General features: G+C 40.7%; 1 long non-coding RNA gene across 4 annotated transcripts in view; it reads right to left on the reverse strand.

Moving 5' to 3' along the window:
* The window catches only part of LOC104145109 (uncharacterized), a 38,696-nt gene extending 24,262 nt beyond the window's left edge, over window positions 1-14,434 (reverse strand). Inside the window, exons 1-3 of one of the 4 annotated variants that reach the window (XR_694250.2) lie at window positions 13,933-14,434; window positions 12,931-13,085; window positions 98-376 (exon numbers count right to left, since the gene is read on the reverse strand). This is a non-coding gene — a long non-coding RNA (uncharacterized lncRNA). Of the gene's footprint in view, window positions 1-97; window positions 7,349-12,930; window positions 13,086-13,932 lie in introns of those variants that run through there. The other 3 variants (XR_694252.2, XR_011138942.1, XR_011138941.1) reach the window with 3 other exon arrangements.
* Window positions 14,435-21,689: the final 7,255 nt, after the last annotated feature.

Consider the following 21,689-nt stretch of genomic DNA (forward strand, 5'->3'; position numbering starts at 1 on the left):
AGGGGCCAAACAAGACCTTTATTCAGCTGTTGTGTACCGAAGGGTTGAATTAACAAGACAGCATCAATGAGACCATCTAACCAAGTTATAGACCTACCTTTTTCCTTGGGAAACCTTTCCATTCCAGTTTTTGGTTATAGCTGATCACACAAAAAATGCATTTCTTTAGAATTTTTTTTTAACTTTTTAACGCTCTGTATCCTGTGGTAGATGTGGCCAATATCATATGCATTAGAGTGGGGTCCATGGTGGCAAATTGTTGAAGGGCGATCCATAAAGAGATCAGATGAGGAGTATTTCCCCAGTTATGTTCCAGGTAAGAGTAATCACTGGTGAGAGAGAACACTGAACTCCCCTGTGGGGCAGAGTTTTGGCCCTTTCAATGAAAAAATAACAATAAAATACAAAGAGTTAGAAACATAGAACTTGCAGCAATATACTTTACATGAGATTTATATATGCAGAGATGCTTTTCTGTATTTGTTAGAAAAGATAATAGAAGCAGCATCCTAGGAAGCGTTAAGAAAAACACAAACAACTCAGTGTTTTCTTTTTTCTTGGCAGGTGACCAATTTAAATGTCAAAAGAGACCAATTGGAAAATTCTTTAAAAGAAGTCAGACTGAACATATTCAAGAGGAACTTGCTTCCTCTATATATTCATGCGTTTTTACTCTGGAATAATTATTTTAAAACGCAGACTAAAATACAATGAGTTTGATTAAGATGGTTTTAATAAGGAGTACAGAAAATGTGCCTGTATATAATAACAACAACGAGCCTCATATTTTACAGTTTAATTTGCTGGGTCAACATTTAATGCTTTTCCCATTAGCACTGGTGTGATTTCATGTGGAAAATAATCCCATTTCCCAACAAACTTTAGGAGATAACAAATATTTAATGACACCCTACGTAGAAACAATAAATAAATTTGAGTCGCTCTTGGACTCCTGTGGAAAGAGGTTATGAAAATTTTATAAGTTGGGAATTAATAAATTATAACCTGGCTGTTAAAATGTGAATCACTAAAGACTCTTGACACCCTTTTCCTTTCTCTAATTAGAATTTAAAAATAAATAAATGAACAAATAAACTTGTCATGTTTAGAGACCAACTTCTTTCTCAACACAAGTAGTGAAAGTAAGAAAACTTGATCAAAAATAGTTTACATATCTGCACAGACAAATTAAAATTTTCGGAAGGACAGGACTGAGATAAGGTATCAGTGGGATAAAATATAGCTCATTTATAAAATCATGCTGTAACATACAGAGTAATCACCCACCCCACAAAAATTTCTGGAGCCTCCAGATTCTTCACAGTGCTCTATACATTAAACAGTCCTAAGAACTGCCACTGCAATTTTCAATTAGCAAAATAAAGTTAGCTCAAGACACTCCTGTATTTGCCTTTGTTTATGCACATTTTGCATTCACATTCAGAATGAGCAGAACTAAGCACCACAATGATGATACAGGGGCATTTGTCAAAACAGGGTATGTACTGTGGAACTCAGCTATTTGTTTGGTCAGCATGGGAATTTTTGTAAGTGTCTGTTCCTACACTGGCTCTGGCACTCCCACTAGGTTCTTCATGACCCATCTTTGTTGTTGAATTCTTCCTGTGTGTATGTGGAAAGGTGAACTGGTCCTTCCAGGGCCATGAGGATTCAGGGATGAACAAAGCAGAAAGGAGTGAAAGCAGCCTCTTTTTCCTCATAGCAGAATAGAAGTACACTTAAAATGTAATTCATTCTGAATCTGTATTCAAGTCTAGGCTCCTCTATGTATGTTGTGGACAACCTGGACTTCTCTTGTCCAGCTTGGAGAGGTTAAGGGCAATGGATAGCAGGCAGAACCAGAGTGTGGGGAGAGCACTGAATGGAGCAGAGAGGCTCACAGAAGTCTCAGTGCCCTCTACAGCTGTCTCCATCTGCTTATTTGCATCCCTGAGATATCCTGGTGTACAGAACTTAGCTCCCTCATCTTCTCCCTTCCCACAGTGTCTCAGCAAAAGGAGCTGAGAATTCCATGGAGGGCAGCTTACATGTCCCATCTCCTAATATGCATATTCATCTCAGGCATGGGGATCTTTTGCTCAGGATGGAGTATGCACACTTATCCACACGACAGTTCCCTAAAATGTCCCTGCTAAATGAAAGATGTTCTGTTTGCTTCCACTTTCTCATTGTTCACTATGTAAGACAACCCACAAAGAAACTCGCTAGTTGGTAATCCTAAAAGATGATCGGGCAGACGTTATATCTTTCATTAAAAATTATTATTTATTGCAATCTGGCTAAGCTGATTATTTACTGTGATCTGGCTAATACTCATGGCCATTTTATTACCTTTTGTTTCTCTTTTCCTCAGTATTCATGACTCATGATGTCGTGACATGTACAGTTGGTAAAGATTAGGTACACCTCTGCTGAGTTGCAATTAAGCTTGGTATTTTGCTGACCCTATGAGAGGGAGATACTGCATATTTGATTGGACTAATAACTTCTAGCATTGGCTCTTGCTGAAATATCTCTTTTATTCATCTCAGTAAGTACCTCCTTCTCCAGATTTTGACAATTCATAATATTTTAACTCCCATTTCAGATTTCTACATTTACAAACCAATGTTCTAGCCTGTTTGATGATATTCATTCTCTGGCACTGTTTGTTGGCAGATAGTACCAGACCAAGTCCGCTAAGATTAGCAATATCAAAATCAGACAGTGTCATTCTTTCACTTAAAGAATTATTTTGGATTTTGCAGACTCATTTTTCAAACAGGTCTGTTTGCAGTCTTAGAAGCCACCTGGAAACCAGGACTTTCCTGAAAAATAGGTGTTACTGCCTGCACTCTTTTTGATAGATTCCGTGCAGATATTACAACTAGAGTTTTACTGGTGCCTTCCGTAGCATTCACTGTCTTCTGCAATGATTCTCTGCTTGAAGAATGGCTAACTGCTTCACTTCATTGCCATGTCTTTTTCCTTCTCAATAACATAATACTAAGTATTTGTATGAGTGTATGTGCAGGAGAGATCCCCAGAAATACCCCTAGAATGTCTGACATTCCCAGACCCTCACCCTGCTTTGGAACAGCAGGATCCAGAGACAGGATTTCTCACTAGAATGTCTCATTTATGAGGCAAAGCCCACCCAGGAAGCCGAATGGCAGCTGTGGACCATCCAGGGGTTCCCTTCACTATCACGGTCTTCTGTGGTCAGCTGTGCATGGGCTCTGCTATGCTAAAGGAAACCTGCCTTATAGCCAAGAAGAATCAGGCCTTTTAATTGCACCATCCTGCGTTGCTTTCCCTGTATCTTACAGTCCTTGGAACAGTGGGTGCAGGACTTCTGGTACTGAGCTCCAGCCACTCTCCCCAAATGTGGTATTACGGGCTTAACCTAGGCTTTAGGAGTAGATCCTGTTCTGATCTTCCGTGGTCTGGCTCTCTGTGTGTCAGTCCTTATGTTAAGGCCATTCGGGGGACATGGCAGAAAAAGGCACAATGTACAGAATTTGGATGAGAATAAATATCCAAACTTCCCCAAAGCACAAGGTGTTTGGATCCAATGTTTGATTTGGGCCTATTCTTTCTGGAGACGTACAATCTCTTTTTAGATTTTTTTCGTGAATGAGAGTAAAAGAGGAGAAAATATTTTTTCCATGGATTTACTGGTTGCCTCTGATTTCAGTTATGAGTTGTATCTGATCATTGTTCAGGCTCGGACAAGAGAAGCACTCTGTCATATTTAACAGGAGCATGGAAGAAACTGGAGAACCTGTCATGCTGAACCAACTACCTCAATAGTGGCTGTTTCTTTCAGTCATATGTTTAGTATATTTTTGTAACATACTGGAGCATTTCCTGCTCTTGCTTGCATGAGTGCAAGCTTGGAGCAACACAGCTCAATTGACATTATTTTCTCTAGAAATCAGATTACAAACTACAAAGATTTCTTGGTGAAGGACTCAAAACATTTTCACAGGAGAAGGTAAATGAAATAGATTCTTGCTTATTCTGATCCGACTTTCAATAGATTAGGAACTTTGAATCCATATTTCACAGAATCACAGAATAGTCAAGGTTGGAAGGGACCTCCGGAGATCATCTAGTCCAATCACCCTAATCAAGCAACGTCAACTAGAGCATGCTGTACAGGACCCTATCCAAATAGCTTTTGAATATCTTAAAGGATGGAGACTCCAAAACCTCTCTGGGCAAACCTGCTTCAGGGCTCTGTTATGCTCCCCTCTCAGTAAAGAAGTTCTTCCTCATGTTCAGATGGAACTGCCTGTGTTTCAGTTCGTGCCTGTTGCCTCTTGTCCTGTCATTGGACACCACTGAGAAGAGTCTGGCCTCCTCTTTACACCCTCCCTTCAGATATTCATACACTTTGATTCCCCCTGAACCTTCTCTTCTCCAGGCTGAACGGTTCTAGCTCTCTCAGCCTTTCCTCAGACGAGACATGCTCCAATTCCTTTATCATCAGAGTAGCACTTCACTGGACCTGCTCATGTAGCTCCATGTCTGTCTTGCACTGGGGAGCCTAGAATTGGACACAGTCCCCAAGATGTGGCTTCACCAGTGCTGAGTAGAGGGAAAGGATCACAATATTTTCTTCCATTACTAAATTAGATCAGAAAATACAGAAATTCAAAAAAAGAAAATTAATTAAATTAAAACCATAAAAAATCCAATATGAACTAAGTTCACATTTTGGGCTAAAGCATTAGGCTCATTCTTGATTCAGCTGTATTGATTCACTTGCCCTCTTGTAAAAAATTAAAACATCATATTAACTTTTACACTTGACTATAAAAACTCTGTATTATTCTTCCTTAACAAGAGTCTGTCTCGCAGCTGGCCACCCATTTTTTAGAAAAGAACTGAGCCTACTTTCATTGCCCAGGACATGACTATTAGAAGGTCACTGGACAGCCATGTTCTGTGGCCTCAGTTCTTGCCATTTTATCTGGAAGGAAGAGCTTGCATAAAATAGCCTTTAAAATTCCAGCCACTTTGTTGGGGATGAGCACCATCAGTTTGAAAAGCCATATACACTGACAATTATTTTGACCCCACAGCATCTCACAGGGTAGGCATGAAACTGAGCGAAACAGTAGTCTCCAGCTCATAGCTCATACCCAGCTTAGCGCTCTTGGACCCCTTTACAGTGCTTGTGATTGTAGCATCAACTTTTACAGATATGTATCTCTCGAGATCTGCAGGAAGATTAAAACATACTACGAGTCATGGCAGCTTAATTGCTTAGTAACAGCCCAAGAGAAGGTGAGGATATAGGTCATGGAAGATAAGGTTCTCAGTGCTCAGATGCCCCCCGCCCCCCACTTCTTTTGTTACTGTATGCCTAGTCAGTGGGGTGAGGAACAGGGTTGATAGTGTGTAGAAACTTTCATTCCTGATGCCTATGTCATTCTTTCTAATGAGTAAGCAGATCTTCTCCTAGAGTGCAAGCAATTCTTTTCCCAAAACTCAATGATTAATAAAAATAAGAGAAAAAAACATTTCCAAGAAATGTTTCCAAGAAAAAAGCATTTCCAAGACTGATTCAGGAAATAACAGTGGTGTCCAGAAAATGATTTTTAAAATATGATTTAAGCCTTCCAGTGTATTTGAATTCAAAGATTAATTTTGTTACCAAACTAGAGTTTTGGTAACACCCCTTTTACAAAGTGTAATTAAAAAAATACATTACTGGGGATGGTAATCTCTTCTGCCATTTCAGTTAGTGTTCTAAGGCAATGTAGCCTGGAGCTTTCCACAGCTTGGCACTTGTTATAAAAGAGGTTATTTCTAATAAGATTTACATTTATTAAGACTCTACTGTAGCTGCCCTAATCTTGGTCCTCTCGAAGTTAAAGGGAGAATTCTCACTGACTTAACATAGGATCTGACCCAAACAACAGGACATCTTAACATAAAAACGAGCCCTGTAACATCCTTCACTTTACTGGACTGAGAAATAACTTCACGTTAGCCTTTCTCACCACATTTTGTTCTTATCTGGATATACAACACACAGTCTCACTCACTCACTCAAACACCTGATATGGATATTTTAAAATAAGTTACCTTCCTCCTTGTAAGACACATATCACAACATGACTTAGGGCAAGTATATTCCACTCATCAAAGTACTGTTTTCGTTTAGCAGCTGGGCTAGGCTCTGTAGGTTTGGATTTCTGATTAAAAAGCTTTTTCTATCAAGCATAACAGTATAGATAGGGCCAAAGTGAGTTACATTTATGCCTAAGTCATGATGTGCATTTGTTACATTCCTTTCCTGAATCAAATAAAATTATCCTGGAGAAGGATCTGGAAGATCATAAGAGGACTATGCCCTAAGCCTCTTACCTCAATATGGAGAATGATGTGCAGGGTTCCATGTCCTCTTCTCAGCTGAGTTGCTCTAAACTTACAGCCACCCAAGGTAAACGAGGATATTCCATCTAGTTAAAAATATATAGCTACTAGCAGACATTATGAAGAGTAACAACCACTAAAGTGTCCTCTGCCTCAACCTGGCCCTTGACGCAGTCCTCAGGTATTGCATTATCTTCATTGATGCCTATTTCTTTCATGGATCTTATGCTTTTCACGATACCAACTGACAACAAATTGAATGGTTTAATAGTGATTTGGGCTGAAAAGAATTTACTTTGAGATGCCCTTTTTAAAGAATTTGCTTTTTTTGGTCCAATAGTCTCTACACAAAGTTGCCCAGAATTCCTAAAACTAAACAAATTTGAATGGTGAATTTCCTTACCCATTTACATATTTAGAAAAAAGCAGTAAATAAAGACAACAATGGACATTTGGTTCCAACTCAGAATATTTCTCCTGATAATGTAAGTTGAGTACATCTGTGTGAAACGTCTCTTTCTTATGGTATTGTCTTCTGAGAAAAAGAAACATCTGGTGTGTCATTTTCACTTGCCTTTATCTCTTTGAGAAAAATGGTCAGGTGGTTTCAGGGGATTCCTATTGTTCTTACAAAGTGGAAGGTGACAAGTAAAATGACCCAGTTCATCTGTATCAATTATTATTTCTCGGGCTCCAGCATTTCCTTTCTTGTTCACTTTTCCTGAATAGTTCTAAACTTTTTCATTTCAGTTAATATGGGAACATTTCCATAATAATTTTGGTCATCTCCCTCTGGAGTGCTTTTTAGTTTTGTATCTTTTCTGAGTTGTTTGTGCCAGCAATGAATGCAATATCCAACATGAGAGCATGACATACAGCATATCACAATGGTTTCAACCTGCACTGAAGGAAAAAAGCAATCAATCAGTAGCTTCAGCACAGCTAAAACTCTGGTTTAAAAAACATATATGTATGTATAAGTATATATATATGTATATGTATATGTGTGCATGTGTGTATATATATATATAAAATAAAAATAATTGTTTTAAGTATCATAAGTCATTTCTGTATGAAAGCTTATTTTTTCACTCAGTAAAAGAGCCAGACTGGTATCTGCTCATGAGGCAAGTCACACACTTTTTCTATTGTGAACAAGAACGAGCTTACAAACAAAGATTTAATTCTTTAGCTGAGTAAATAGTTTCTTGGCAGCACTTACAAGGGGTGCAAAATGCCTTTTATCCGTTGATTATAATTATAATTCTCACAGAATCATAAACTCCTATAGCAAAGATGGGTATTTTGTAATATTAAAAAATTGAATTTTTAGCCTTGTATAGTCTGCCCTGGAGTGCAGAATTATATCAAGGACACAGCTAATGTAAATGAGGATTCCTCTGCATTGCCACTATTATTGCATAGTGTGGGGAAAGGAAATATGTCAATAAATGAGAAAGCTGTTTATAGCAAATACATAATTCAATACATGTCAGCGTTAACTCTGCTTCCAAGTTACTTAGAAACCACTTGCAGGTTTTGGGGAGCTTTTTGAAAACTTACCCATTCTGTGAAATCTGCTTCATCATACCCTGGATAACCTTGGTTAGGAAAGCAGCTCACTGAGATCCAATTTATTAGACTTATAAATCACACATTATTCATTCTCTTTTCTGACTGGATGCAAATATGTCTGGAATTCAGGGCTCTCTCAGTTAGAAACTCACTTTTCATGTTGTTTCAAGCACACTGTTCTCAATAACTGCCACCAATGACTGTCTTGAAAGAACATTTAAGGAAAATAACCATGAAAAAAGCAACTAGCCAGCAAACCATTCTGACCAAATATGTGGAAACAATATTTCAAGGGGTTCCCTCAGCTCTGTGTTGACCATCCTGTCACCTACTGCACTCTTTGGGACCCAGTCACTGTTGTTCATCTGGGTGACCCAGTCACCTAATCACCTAACTAAATACAAATGAGACATATCTGGCAGGTCTGGTCCATTCCTGTGTACGCGGCAGCTTTCAATGACCCGAACAGTTAGGCAACCTCGTGGGGAAATAGTCAAGATTGTAAGATTCCTGGCTATCATTTGGCAAATATTAATGGAAAACAACGTCCTTTGAAGGCAACGCTTCAAGCTCAGCAAGCTGGCATTTTTCAGCACAGTTCTGTCAATTTACCTGATAACTGTTGCATACAAGATACAGCAGGGTTGTCACACACTTACTGCTTGACTTTTAGCAAATGCTGACTTCTGAACCAGTGTGAGAAATATCCAGGAGAGCTAGAGACACCAGGAAATGTATTAATTCTTCCTCTGTTTTTTAAAGAACACTGAATTAAGATTAAATAAAACACTCTTCTTGGAGACACAGTGCTAGACGGTGGCCTCAAGCCATGCCCATCATTGGCTATAGAGCAGAGAAGGAGCAGCATGTGTAGACCTGGAAGCTCTGTTATTAAAGGAATCTGATCAGCTGAGCCAACATGTCTCCTGGAGATTCAGAGCAGAACATACAAGAATGCTCTGTTCCAAATCGCTCATTACCTCACACCTATCCCATCTCGCCAGACCTCTTTTAGGAAATAACAGCAATAGCAGTGCTAATACCCCAGCATGTTTATACTTGGACATTGCGCAAAGGCATGAAAGTCCCTCTCCCAAAGCCTGTTGGAGCTAATATGGGTTTTGCAACAAGTCCCAAGGGATGGAAGGGCTCCTCGCATCTCATCTCCATCCCTTCCCCCGCCCCCCCCAAGCACGCATGCTTATGTAGGCACAGTGAGGCCTTTACTTAATGAAACTTGTATTTACAGCACATTACAAAAATGTGTTGTTTGTGTAGAAAGTGATAATATGGATTTAATTAGTTTGATCTTGCTTTCTGTGGTAAGACTGAGTATCCTTAAATGATTGTTGTGGCATTTCTTCTCTGTTTTCCTTGTATGCATCATAAATAATAATGCAATAAGTTTTCAAATTACTTTTCTGGTGGCTATTATGTTATGAAGCAAAATGGGAGTGCTCATGGGAAGATTAACAATAACTTTATTGTTATAGTACATTTAATTCCAAACAAATCGGAAATCTAGATGACTTCACAAATCTTGATCCTTTCACTTGTCATGGAAATGCCATAATTTCTGGTATATGGCTGATCTTTAACAGTTCAGAAAAGCACAAGACTACTGATTAGGACAGAAATCCATTTTACCTAATCTAGTCAGCTAAAGGTCAGGTGTATAGCCTAGTCTGCTTGTCCACTAAGCTCCTCTTAGTGAAAAGGGAATTCAACTCACCAGGCACCTCTGTTATTACCTGGGCTAACCCAAAGGAACACATAGGATCAGAGGAATGTGGCATGGCTCCTTTTCATGATAATACGGCTTTTGAGCCAACTCAAAAAATCTCAGAATCTCAGCTGGTTGATATAGTTAGCGATGCCCCTTGATTTTGCCATTGTTTCATTCCCAGCTGTGTTTTTTATTTCCCCCCTTACAAATTCCTTACATTAACTCTGCAAATTAAGGCAAGAAAATATCAGGGAGGTCACCTGAGCAGCATATAATATTTATAAAAATAATATTTAATTTCCTACTTCTCAGCAGATATAAAGAAACAAAGATATACTACTAGTGTTATATTGCTCAACATAACAGAGAGGATGTGGGCCAGCTGAGAAGATTTCAATATGCCCAATAGAATCAAACAAAAGAAGGAAAACTGAGAAAAAATAAAATAAAAGATAAGATATTCTGAAAAGCTAGAGTATGACTTAAAAGTAGCAGAGCTGAAATTGAATTTGTCCCTCCAAACCCAAGTCCTTTCTTCCCTCAAAATTTGCTCCAAAACATCGCTGGTACAGTGTGACAATGAGGGAACTCAGTGACCTGTGTTACATCTAAAAGATAAAAACTCATGTGGATTTGTTACAAGAAGACTCAGCAGCCTGATCTCTTTGCCTGGATAAAGCCAGTCCAGGTCAACTGGAGTGTTGCAGGGAAGGAAGAAAGGGTTCTTGGTACAGATCCCACTCACATTTAATTTGTCATCCTCACAGAAGAGGTTGCACTGCGAAACGAGGCTGATAATCACAACCCACATGGAAATATATTTATTCTCACACTAAAAAATTCCATTATTGGCTCAAAATCAGCACTTAAAGAGTCTGAAAGCTCAGTTTGTTTGCCTAGGCACCAAATTCAGATGTCATTGATGAAGCTTTTTTTAACTTGCCTCTAATACTGTTGTTTAGGTCTCCTTTTATCTCTGTTCCTTTCCACTTTCCTGCTTGAGTGTCTATTTCTCCTTTGCTTCATTGAGTCTCTCTTCTTCCTTTTTTCCTACTACTTAGCTTTGAAGCTTCTTCACTGAGGACATATATCAGATGTCCTTAACAAATCAACTCTAGCACTATGTGAAACTCGCATGTCTTTGGGTTTCACCATTCAGCTCATGACCAAAGATTTTCTCAGTCATTAAATTTTTACAGAAGCTTGGTCCACTTTCATAATAACCCAAACTACTGTTTATTTTCATTATCAAGGAACGATGAATCCAGTGGCTTCATGACATTTTTGTAGAAAACAATTTGTACCGATAGCTTCTAAATTTAAATAATCTATTAGCCTTGTAGGAAATTCTGGGGGGATGTGTACATGCAAATCATATACAGAAAAATTTTCTGGCTGCATATAATATTCTTATATTTGTCTTGTTTTAGCCTTAGGTTTTGTATTGTCTACAGTACTGCACAGTTTTTGACTTACCTTTAATAATTTTGCTTAGAAGTTCTCTCTCTTACAGTATAAAGTATGTTGTCACATGGTTTCATTTTATCTCCTGTGTGCATACATTTTGCCATTTTTGGTGCATCTTTCACAATCAGCTCTTTCAATAAGTACAGTATCATTTATGTCTGACTCATTAACCATGCAGTCATTTCTATTTCACTTGGTTTTGCTCTTAGTAAAAAACTGTTTTACCAAAATGGTAAAGCTGAGCAAATAATATACATCAAACACTTTATCTTCCTTCTCCTCATGGGAAATCTTTGACCAGATTGCGCTTATTTCTTTATTATTAATCATTTAGACTTATTCAACATTGACTAATTCATTTCTTACTATATGGATTAATTACAGATATCCTATACTGAAATTAATTTCCTTTACTCTATAATTAGTTGGCTAGGTCAGGTTGCTTTGTTTCAGATCCCTAGTCTGTGCCATACACAAACATTCTTTGCTTAGAAATTCATTTCCTGAAAATATTAGTGCCAATAAAGTGGACAGCTCTTGAATGTTCACCAAAAACCAAATCTTTGTCTTTCCAGGCAAATGGCTTGTGTTTTAGTTAACATTTTCATTTACATTTATTTTGTTGGGTTGTGAGAATGCTAGCAGTGCAGCAGGCTGTGGAAGTGAGGCCCAGCTCTGCTTGTGTATGCACTAAGTTATGTTCAGGATCTGCAAGGAGTCAGAGTGGCACAAACTCAAGACCCCAAACTCTGCATCTCTGGAACCTTATTCTCAGATGTCCACCCTGCCTCAAAGAAGTGCAATGACATCAAGGTAGAGCTATGGCTGTTTGTTCAGGAAACACCAGACTCAGACCAGGGCATATCCGCCTGTCTCTGCTGTCCTTGAAGAAGATCACCAGTGGCATGAATTCACCTCGCCCTCCTCTACTGACCTGCTGTGAGAACAGACAATTGAAATGCCTGTTCAGTGGTTCCTCTGAAGGCAGCATACCAGGGTCTGGAAAACTGCTCGGGTCTACTTGCAAATGACTCCAAAATGAGCTTGGAAGTTTGTAAACGCTGTCAGATTTCCCTTCTGCCAACTGTACGGGAGGTATTTGGGAGGTATTTCTCTGAATGCACTATTCGGATATTCCTGTGACTGGGGATAATCTGCCAGTCCTAGATTAACTGCTACACTTCTGTCCAGTTCCTGTTTTCAGAAAGACCAAGTGAGCAGTCTCTTCTGAGGAGGAAAGGTTTCTGTGCATGTACTGAGCAAGGGAGGGGCAGGTTAGTCTTAAGATAATTGTTTAAGGGAAAAAAATATCTGGCCATAGCAAATACACCCACAAGGTGCTGAAGCTTGTCCTGTAAGTTGCTGAATCTCTTAAACTCCTGAAATCTGCAGGCAAAACAGTGATTTTAAAAGTGTTTAACACCTGAGCTTCTCAGAACTGCACTTCTCTACCCACCCTCTGGGCCTGCTCTTGACTGACTTTTCAGGCAGCAGTCCCCTCTCTTAGTTAGGCTGATATTAGAGCTGTAGTTGGCATACAAACAACCTGAAAACTCCTAACAGGACACTGTCGTGCATCTCAGAGTGGCTTTGCACTGCTTAGTTAATGAGCTAGTAGCATTTCGAAGCCTAAGGGAAAATGAGAGTGGAGATAGAGCTAAAGCCCTTGCCAACCGCAAATACACGGACCAACATCAGTTCCTTATTTAAGAATGGAATTTCTTTTACTACTTAGGATTAACCTTAAAAAATCATGTCTCGTCAACACTCACCCACAGTCTCCACGGCTTTAAGGTCTGGGGGTGGCCAGGCAGTGAGCAGGTTCATGCTGGAATGGATCTTCACCGGCAAAGGTCCTGTAAAACTTCATCCTTAATTTAAAGCTGCCTTCTCTTAGAAGAGTAGTGCATGATCCTGCCACCAACCTCTAAGTGGGGAATCACAGTCATCATAACGTAAAAATGATGTATATGAGCTGTGCTTTCTATTAGACCCCTTGTTATCTGTGGTGAATCTGAACTAGGATTTCTGTTGAGCTGCTGCATGGGCTTGGCCCATTCAAGTCAGCAAAACTGTGAGAGAAATTAGCGCATCTGTGATCTGCATCTAGAAATGGTTTCTCCTTCAGGTACCGTCCTAGCATACAGCAGGCCAGAGAAGATGATATTAACTATTTGACAATTTATTCTGGGATAATGTTTTGAGTGGAAACAACCAGCGGGAGATTTGTCTTCCTTATTCAGCAGTTACATATTCTCTCTTCTCTGCAGAACATGGTAATACCGTGGGGTGATTTCCTCACTGTCAGCTCATAAAAATACCACGTTATTTTGTTGTAGTTGGAGTGACTCTGCTGGGAACCCATCCAAAGCAGTCAAATACCTACATGGACTGACTTGGCTGCCTGGCCTACTACATGCACTCTAAATATGGCAGGGCTAGACGTATTAGAACATACCAACCTAGTCACCACCACCTCCCTGCTCTTGTACTCTCCATAGTAAAATCAATGCACATTGTGCTCTCAGGCTGGGGCTATTTTTAGGTGTTATTTTTCCACTCGGTCTGCAGCTGTTTTCAGTCACAAGCTTCTTTAACTAAAACAAATACACAGTCCTTGGCAAAGAAGAGGATGTAAAGAGGACAGAAGCGTGCACATGAATCTTAGGCCGGCCTCACTCGGTTTTACATGGTAAGGGGTCAGAGGGGAGCAAAATGTACCATAATCTTTTAGGAAGCCAGGGACTAGCACTCTCCATTGTGTTTAGCCTTACCTTCAGGCCTGTTCCAGAAAGATCCACGAAGGGCAAGCTTCTTAGGGTAGAAGAATGTGGGAAGAGGAGGGCTGGAAGGCTACCAGACTCAGCATTATCTGCAACACCTCTCTGAGACACGCACACAGTCACAGTCATTGCAGAGCCTTTTGCCTTTAGTATATACCAGTTCCTTCTACAGGATATGTAGTCCCTTTGGCCCTATTGGGTTGTTGTCATTTCCTCTTTCTCCCTCCATCCTGGGGAATAAGGAGAATGGAAAGAATGGGAAAAGTTATCACATGGGATGCCTCAGAAACGGTGAGTCTACGTGCAGGAGCTCCAACTTCTGTGGCATTTCATAAGATCTGCAGCGTTGAGGGTTGAGCTTCCCTTCATTTGTAGAAAGGGAACTCTGCTTCATTCTCTCTTCCTCCACTCCTCCCACCAGATTGCAAAGCAGAAATGGAAGTTCCTAAGGGCAGAGCTGCAGTTGTTTCTCTTCCATGTGGGAATGGCTTGCTTTACTGTCCTGGTAATTAACAGTGAGAGAGAGAACAACTGAATCCAACTATGATGGTCTTGTTTGGCATGCTGAGAAGAATGTCATACTAGGATACTTTTGAAGTCAAGAAGAGTTGACAAGAAGAGTTGTAAAACCCACCATCCCTGGGGTGACTCAAAGCACCTTCAGCCTTGCTGGATTCATAAAGCTGATCAGTACTAGCTATAGCTGCCTCACCCTAGTAGAGTCATCCCCATATTGGCTTGAACCCAGTGGGTCTGGACACATGGTTGCTCTGAGGGCAGTCTGCAACCAAACTGTTGCATTACACCTGACCCAGTACCTTCAGTCCCCACTATGTGCACTTAGCACATGTCCTGTACAGTCTGGGGAACCCATTCTGCCTATGCCTAAGATTTCAAGTCCTCTGTCTGCATGAATGCTCAACCTCAAGCTTTCTCACAAAGACCTCATGGGCCTAGCTCCAAAAGATGAGCTTTGGAGCTAGTTCTCACTGTTCCCAGACAATCCTCACGTTTGTGTGTCTGGAAAAGGTATGTTTGTTGTCATTAGATCACTGCAGTTCTCAAGAAGTTACCTAAATGCTGTCTGAAAACCCTGACCCAGGGCCTGAAACCTCAGTACCTGACGTTCAACTTCCACTGCCTTGCCCAGATGAGCTGCACTTGTTTCAAGAGTCTCAGCTCACTACACGTGCAATGCAGAGACTAGTCTCATGATTCAGGCAATGCAGAGTCCTCTTTGTCTTGTGTTAACTTGAAAATTGAAAACAGCTCCTTGTTCATCAGTCCATAACCACTTCCACTCCCACGACCGGGATCACAAAAAAGAAAATTAAGAAAAATCCTCCACCTTTGCAGCTGAAGCCTTCTGCACACCAAACAGATGTTGAGCCTGGCAGAGCTGCCTTTTCTAGAAACTTTGGGACAGAGAGGGGTTTAAGCTTTCTCTGTTTTTTGGCATCTTGTGATCTCTTGGGTGTGATGTTAAGTCTATCTTGATATGTTAACTCATGGGCCAATATCCCTTGAGCCCCAGTTCCCCATACTGCCTATCTTGTATCTCTCGCCTGGGTGGACACTGTGGGGCTTGGGAACATCCCGCTGCTTCATGTTGTCATTAGATCTGCTGTCATTCCATCTGCTGCTGGGAAGAAATGCAGTAGCACAGGCATGAAGGGAACTGTGGTATTCTCCTGCAGGCCTCTGAAGGTCTGGTCTGAAGGATTTGGAGACCAGGCCTGCAGGGCAAACCCCAGAACAACTTTCAAGCTCCAGTGTGGAAAAAGCTACTGAGTCCCCAGGCAAGGACACTGAAGGATGACTCTCCCTCCAGGGGGACCATTAAAGGCAGTGCAGACACAGCAGGAGGGAGCCACTTCAATCCAGGAACCCTAAATACCAAGGCTTCTGTGGATGTAGCCCTGTAACCTAGCCTGTGAATGGGGGGGATGTAAGGGAACTCAAAAGTACCTTTTTTATAGTCATAATTCCTGGCACTTTCCAAAGTAGCAGTTGAGGGGATGCTTTGCCCTTTTTTCATAGTGTATGCCTTCAGCTTCAGAAAAGCTTTCCTTGATGATCTCTTTGCTGTGGCTCAGCTAAGCTGCAACTTAACCCATTGCTGTTTCCATATTAAGATTTTCTCATCACCCTTTAGGGACTTGTTTTCTGTTTCCCTTGCTCATCCTGAGCATACGTTGCTCAGGCTTTGCCAGACTGCTGTTATGACAGAACATCCAGCAAAGGGCAACAGGGTCAGATAGGAATCTTCCTGTCTCCACCATGCCACTCTACTCATCTGAGGAACCTCACTGAAATAATGGGAATACTCCTGATGGATATTATGTGCTATGCTTGATAGCAAATATTAGAGGGATTGGGAGCTCAGATAGTAAAATCTCAGTGGGCCCCCTTAATCAATCCAGCACCAGACACAGTTCTGACGTGCAATAAGAACCAGAATGTCTTCCAGATATCACTCTATTTAAAGAGCTTTATTCTGTGATACAGGCCCTTTGCTGTGAGGCTGATACAACCAAGACAAGTGTAATTTTAGCTTTCCCTGTTTTCTCTGAGCAGTGTACTTACTAGTGCCACTACATAAAAGGCAAACCAGCCGTGGTGGTAATTAAAAAATGCTGCACAATGAGAGTCCTTTGTGCTGTTCTTCTGCCTTGCATTGCTGAAAAAATCAGCTTTGGGTACTGTTTGCTGTTTTGTTGTTCAATATGGAAACTTTCTCATACTATTTTCACATTGACCATTACAAGAAGCACTGCCATCCTCTGTACAGACTGTCTAAATTACATTGTCTAAATCAGATATGAAGTGTCTTATTGTGCTATACTATCAAGTTCCTCACTACCTTTTGCATGAAAAGCAAACAAAGGCACTGTTTCATGAAATCGGAAGTGCGCAAATTATATTTCACATGTGTGAGTTTCCTTGTTTTTATTAAAATTAAGTTTGCTCATTTGCCATATTCAAGCTAGTTTGAAATGAGGATCACCTTGTATCCTAGGAAACACAGTGAGAATTTTATATGTGATCACATTTTTATCCATGTTATGAAAAAAGCAGCTGGTAATTAGGTGCATTATTCATAGGAAAGCTTGTTGAGTGCAGTGTCTGTGCAGTTCCAGCTTCGATTAGAACTTGTTTGGAAGAACTACTTCATACCTTTCAATTGCCCCTCATTAAGTGCAATCATTACTCTTCTGTGGCCCCAGCTTGCTTTAATTTGTGCAAAACATCACAGACAATGTTATTAAAAAAAAAAAAAAGATTTCTGGGATCCCTTTCATTTTGCTTGACATAAGTTTGCCCTTTCTGTCCATCAGCATTCATTATTATTCATTGAAGGCAAGAGTTTGCCTCGTAGGAACTTGCCAGCAGTGGGAGAGGTGCAGAGCTGTCCTGGTTCAGGGAGAGCACCTGAGCTGTGGAACAGACCACTACCATAGGTAGTGCAATGGGATGGTGCTGAAGTCTCACTTGGAGGCTGGGCCAGTTTGCACAGGAGGGACAGGTATCACGACTCCTATAGTTTCAACTCTCCCACCAATGGCTGAGTGACAGAGCAGAAAAGACACAGCTATGCTACCAAAAAAAAAAGTGACTGCACCCAGAATTATATTAGCTCAGTGATGCCTACATATCTGCCTATTAAGACAAGTCCTAAATCATGCCCAGCAGAGTGACTGGAGGTTGTCAGATAGCTAGCTGGCTAGCCAGGAATTTCCTGCCTCACTGTTATCTCCTGCTGTGGGTATGAGAGTCAGGACAGCTTCTTGGGACCCAGAGAATGCAGGGCAATAAAATCCTTTTGCAGAGGAGGATAATAGTGACACCCTCCACTGCTGAATCTGGCTTTCTCACAGAGTCCATTAGTACTCAGAAAAAAGTATTTTCTCTAAAACTAGTGAAAAGGCAGGCACCAACGCCTGTGCCTGTTGCTAAGACAAAGTGTTAGGGACTCTTTCAACAAAGTATTTGCTGTACACCTTATGGCAGGTTGCATTCTAGCCCACAGACAAGCAGCATATTGCTCAGTGAACAAAACTTGCTGTTTGCCTTATAGTATGCAATCTGCCACTCCCAAGAAACATAGTCGGAAAGCTAAGAATGGCTGCTTCTCCTTTGACCTTTGACATTTTTTTGATTTCTTCACAATCAGGCTTTCCACTTGGATAGGATACGTAGCCAGGTGGTGGTGGCTTCTCTTAAGCTCTGTGGAAGGACAGTGGCCATGACTGAACTGCCAGATCTCTACGGCATTCAGCACAGTTGAGGTACTGCTGTTTCAGAAAGCCGATAGGCCTTTGAGGTGAATGAGATTCTTCTTGACATAATCTCAGAAGATCATGCTAAGGCGTAGCCAGATCTCTGTTGGGAGTTCTACTAAAATCTCACTGTACTCCTCTCCTTCTCTTGATTTTGGCTTATTGCAGTATACAAAATGTATCATGTTCTTCTTGTCTCAGCATCAAGAGTTCCCTGCATCCTGATGATAATAATGATCCCACATCAATGAGCTGATGCACCATCAGCTAATACAACACACTGCCTCACATTTCTTTGATGAAGCAGACACTGCCCTGTCTCTTTTCAAAATTCAGTTTTTGTTTTTTCAAGTCTTCAGTAGGCTATCCCCCTCAAATAAATATCAGATGTTTCCACCTGTGTAGCTTTGCCACTCAGAACACAGAAATGTATAAAAAAATACAATGGAAATAGCAATACAACTGAGATATACTGTGGTGACTGGATGGGACAGTCACTTTGCAGCCTCATTGCCATTTTAAAACATCCATCCTAAAGACCCCAGAGCATCTGCATAGCTACACATATTCAGATTGAAGTTCAATGTCTGCATCTCCAGCACAGAATTTCTGATGAGCCATATAGTCCTGACTAAGAAATTATCGAAACTTGCATGACTGGGAAGTAGGACCCCCCCACACACAAGTGTCCTTGTTTCTCACTGAAAAAATCTTGTCATCATAGCCCAGTCGTGCACTTGGGCTTCCTCCAGAGACTTCTCTGTAAAAGAAACCCAAGAAGTCCTCACAGACGGCACTCAGACTTGGAGATCTCCATATGGAAAATATTTTTGGAAAGACAAATAACTGTAACTGGGTCAGACAAGGAGATTTTTTTTGCCATACTGCCCCTGAATATAAAGATGGGTAAGGCTATTGTTTCTCTGCTTATGCTGCGCAGACTTCTGTACCCTTCCACAGCATGCTAAAATGGGCAAATACGGATATCCTAATGCATATTAATATTTATATCATGTAAGAAAGTTCATTTGAGAGAGAGAGAGAGAGAGAGAGGATATTTAATTCAATCACAACTGCAAATGACCATTCTATTTATCTTTTGATTAGGATATTAGCAATTTCTACTACGTCATCTGTATTTGCTCCTGAAGAAATTGATTTCAGTATTTTCCTTAAGATGGTGACAAAGTAATGTTCTTCATCTCTTTTCTCTTCTTAGCAGCAGACAATACGCTTACACACAGTTCCAGTTTCATCCTGCAGAAATAGATTGCTTTGAAGTAGCCATCCAAAAAACAGACACTAGGGTCCAAATAAACCCCAATAAAATATACAATTGACTAAACACTGCGACAGCACATTTGAGACTTTTTTTGTTTGAAAAAACACCTGAAATGTTTGCAAAGTCCCCGACCAATATAGTAGATTAGATGATACTTAATGATTCAACATAATCATCTTCAACACTGATCTCTCAGAAGCAAGGAGATATAAACCTACCATAAAATCAGTAAAAATATACCTTCTAAATTCTGTGCTTTGCTAACCATAAAATCCAAGAAAAAATTGCTTTCTCTGTTTTTCACTTAGAATTCTATGTGCCTGGATCAGGCCACCATTTAAAGACTCACCATAATTTCCAGGGTAGGTCTTTAACATTCATTTTCAGGCTTCTGCCCTCAGAAAAGTTACTCTTTACTCTTAAAACTGGAATGAGCTGATGGCTTGGGATCAGATTTTTTTGGCCCGCCTTCTTAATGAGATATCTGTACTGCACCTACCTAGCAGGCAGCTAAAAGCAGACATCTCTAAGCAAAATATATCTGTCAGTGTTATCAATCCCATTTCACACGTAAGACCCCAAATGAATCACGAAAGGGCTGAGTTCACTGCATTCTCTCTCCTGTGGATTCCACCCACACATCGGCTCTGGGCTCAGCAAAAGCATGAGGGAAAAAATAGGTTACCTTCTTCTCCCTAAAGCCACTTTTCCTGACTCTCTTCAACCTCTTTGGGCAGTGGTTCTAACCAGTGCCACAAACTACCCCTTCACACAAAAGCAAAACACTGCCCCAGACTAGCCTGCGTGACAGAGGGCACTGATGACCAAGTGCACTTTTGGTGAATGTAAAATATTACATTCACCTTAATCAGGCATTACAGCCTGGTTTAGGTATGTGTTTTCTCAAGCATCTGTTGAAGTTAAGTCCACCTCTCCCCCAATTACAAAAAAACAGAGAGCAGACAAGGCCCTTATCTGCGAATGTATCTATCCTGTTTTACTGGCAGTTCCTCACTGTCTCTGTTGTCATTATGGTGAGCCTTCATAAGAGAAGGTCTGCATGGAGGAAGGACCTTGGCAGAGGAGAGAAAAGTATGATGTGATCAGGTCTCCTGTAACACCCAAGGGTGCAGCCTGGTGTTGCGAACTGTCAGAGGCCATGGGACCTGCTGCAGAAGCCCATGGCACAAAAGCATCATGGCACGATTCTGTTTCTGAATCACATGTTCTTATTTAGAAAAATTTAGTTTCTGAGCCCTTCTGGCTGTGAAGAAAAAAAAAAAGTAACAAACTACCACTCATTTTAGTCACAGTGATGCTGCCTAAATTAGAGAGGGGCCTGAAACAATCAGTCTATCATCTGGTGAGTGCATAGGCCATCATTCATTTATCCTCACTGAAGTCTAACCCCCTAACTTCAGGCCATTACTGGCCCTTTTAGCATACTGTTAATGGTCTTTTTCTATGAACTAAACTGCTCCTCCTCACAATCACCCAATGCTTCACCTGCCCAGCTACCAAACCCTCTAGATCTCCTGGATTGCTTTCTCAGAACAGGCCTGTACCTCTGATATAAACTTCACCAGCTGAGTTAAAAATATAGTAAATACAATAAATTATTATTAGATTATTTATAATAAAGTAAAAGAAATGGAATTCCAAAGCCAATTACATGCTAGAGGTGGTACCACAATGCACAGGCTACTCATTCTCAAACTGCCAGTCATTTTGTTAGATGTACTTGAAGCTCTGCCAGAATCTCCTATGTTCTCTTCTGAAGCCCCGAAGTATGAGGGGACCCTGCATGTTGGGAAGGTTGTTGGGCTCCTGCTGCAGAACTGAGTCAAGCCTTGCTCCAAAGAGCTCGAACCACTGGCTGCACCGTCCCTTGATCTAAATGTCTGGCCTGCTTTGCTATATGTGCCTGGTAACGCTCTTTCGCTTCACAGCTCACTGAAATAAAGAGAGTAATTATTAGAGAAGACTCTCTAAACAGCTAGAAGATGTTGGGTTCACAGCAAATAAGCAGAATAGGCTTGTAAAAAATAAGTCCATACCAAATGCTGGTGAGCAAGTTCTATGAGAGAAAGGCATAATTAAAGGCAGAGGGACTCCCCTGACCCAGGTTTTGACTCCTTCTGCAGGTGAACTTGTGGAAATCAATAGTTCATAGCAGTCTTAAGTGA

This window comes from Struthio camelus, chromosome 2, assembly GCF_040807025.1.
Source record: "Struthio camelus isolate bStrCam1 chromosome 2, bStrCam1.hap1, whole genome shotgun sequence".
Classification (NCBI taxonomy): domain Eukaryota; kingdom Metazoa; phylum Chordata; class Aves; order Struthioniformes; family Struthionidae; genus Struthio; species Struthio camelus.